A 2,643-nucleotide genomic window follows, 5' to 3' on the forward strand; every position below is an offset into this window, starting at 1 on the left:
ATGTTAGTGGCAGTTGAATATACGTGCACTACTCCACAATTAATGCACTCTACACCCAAGTAGCATAAAATATTTGTTTGTCAATGAGAACTACATCATTTCAAACCCGCAACCGATGATTGGAACTCGCAACAGATCAAAATATCAAACCATCGCAACAGATCAATATTTGTATATACAAAGTATATACAAATGTTGTGTATTTGTTATATACTGTATATATGTAAATTCTACCCCGAAAACCTTTTTTATACCCACCACCGGAGGATAGGGGTACATTCATTTCGTCATTCCATTTGCAACACATCAAAATATCCATTTCCGACCCTAAATCTAAGACGATCTAGCGATGTCCGTCCGTCTCTCTGTTGAAATCACGCTACAGTCTTTAAAAATAAAGATATTGAGCTGAAACTTTGCACAGATTCTTTTTTGTCCATAAGCAGGTTAAGTTCGAAGATGGGCTATATCGGACTATGTCTTGATATAGCCCCCATATAGACCGATCCGCCGATTTTGGGTCTTAGGCTCACAAAAGCCACATTTGTTAACCGATTTGCTGAAATTTGGGACAGTGAGTTATGTTGGGCCCATCGACATCCTTCTTCAATTTGGCCCAGATCGGTACAGATTTGGATATAGCTGCCATATAGACCGATCCGCCGATTTAGGATCTTAGGCCCACAAAAGCCACATTTTGTACCCGATTTTGCCAAAATTTGGGGCAGTGAGTTAAATTAAGCCCCTTGACATAGACCAGATCGGTCCAGATTTGGATATAGCTGTCATATAGACCGATTTCTCGAATTAAGGTTTTTGGGCCCATAAAAGACGCATTTATTGTCCGATGTCGCCGAAATTTGTGACAGTGAGTTGTATTTGGTCCTTCGACATCTCTCTTCAAATTGGCCCAGATCGATCCAGATTTGGATGTAGCTGCCATATAGACCGATCCACCGATTTGGGGTCTTAGGCCCATAATCCCACATTTATTATCCGATTTGGCTGAAATTTGGGACAGTAAGTTGCGTTAGGCTACACGTCGTCATTCTTCAATTTGACCCCGACCGGTCCAGATTTGGATACAGCTGCCGTATAGATCGATCTCTCGATTCGAGGCCTTGGCCCCTAAAGGCCCATTTATTGTGGGATCTTGCCAAAATTTGGGACTGTGAATTGCTTTAGGTCCTTCAACATACCTCTTCAATTTAGCCTAGATAGGTCCAGATTTGAAAATAGCTACCATATAGACCGATCTCTCGATTTAAAACCTTGGCCCCACAAAAGTCTCATTTATTGTCCGATTTTAATGGGACAGTGAGTTGTGTTAGGCTCTTCGACATTTTTCTGAAACTTGGCCCAAATCGGTCTAGATTTTTATATAACTACCATATAGACCGATATCTCGATTTAAAAACTTGGCCTCATAAAAGACGCATTTATAATCCAATTTCACTGAAATTTGACACAGTGACTTATGTTAGGCTTTTCGACATCAGTGTCGTATATTTTTTCAGATCGGTTTGTTTTTAGATATAGCTACTAAAAAGACCAATATTTTGTTATACACAATTGAACAATGACTTGTACTTATTAGTATTTGGTCCAAATCGGAATATATTTCGATATAGCTGCAATGGGGCATAAGGTGTGCATTTTTCACCGGATTTTGACGAAAGGTGGTTTACATATATACCCGAGGTGGTAGGTATCCAAAGTTCGGCGCGCCTTTTGACTTGTTCGTATTCACAAATACACGAATAGCTTCAATAATTCAATTTTAAATTTGAAAAATTGGACCGCGTTTGTCAAGTTCTTTGCCCGGCATCTCTTCATAGGCAAACAAAGGACAATGGATGAAAATTGCCATGCTATTGGAGCCATATCAGGATATAAATCAATTCGGATCATACTTGGTTTGGATGTTGGAGACTATAGTAGAAGTCATTGTGCAAAATCAGACAAATCGAATAAGAATTGCGCCCTCCGCTCTGGAGGCTCAAGAAGTAGTCGGGAGATCGGTTTTTATGGGAGCTATATCAGGTTATGAACCAATTTAGACGATTCTTGACATAATCGCCGACGCCTCTTTTAATTTTATTAGACTCCATAGTAGATGCAACAAGTCCTCAGGCACCCTGTGGTATACGTTGGGGCATACACGACTTCCTTGGAGACATCGACTACACGGATGACATATGCCCCATCGCGCATCGCTTGGAGCACATAAAGGTGAAATTGGAACGATTGAATGAAAATGCTGCCAAAGTAGGCATTAAGATAAACATAGCAAAGATCAAATTGATGAGGATAGGAACTTCAAATTTGACAACGCTCACTATAAACGATCATGTGATTGAAGACGTTGACATATTTTCCTATCTTGGCACCAATATAACAAAAGATGGAGGATCGGAAGCTGACGCACGCGTACGCTAAAAGCGATTTTCATAAACTCAACAAAGTTTAAGAGATGCAGGGACATCTCACACAATACTAAAGTCATTACCTTCAACAGTAGTGTAAAATCTATTTTATTATATGGGTGTACAACTTGGAGCTTGAAGCTAGCGAAAGTGAACTTTTTATAATTCGCTGCCAGCGACAAATACTTCGAATTTCGTGCCCAAATCGTAGTTCAAA

This window comes from Stomoxys calcitrans, chromosome 4 (genome assembly GCF_963082655.1).
Source record: "Stomoxys calcitrans chromosome 4, idStoCalc2.1, whole genome shotgun sequence".
Classification (NCBI taxonomy): domain Eukaryota; kingdom Metazoa; phylum Arthropoda; class Insecta; order Diptera; family Muscidae; genus Stomoxys; species Stomoxys calcitrans.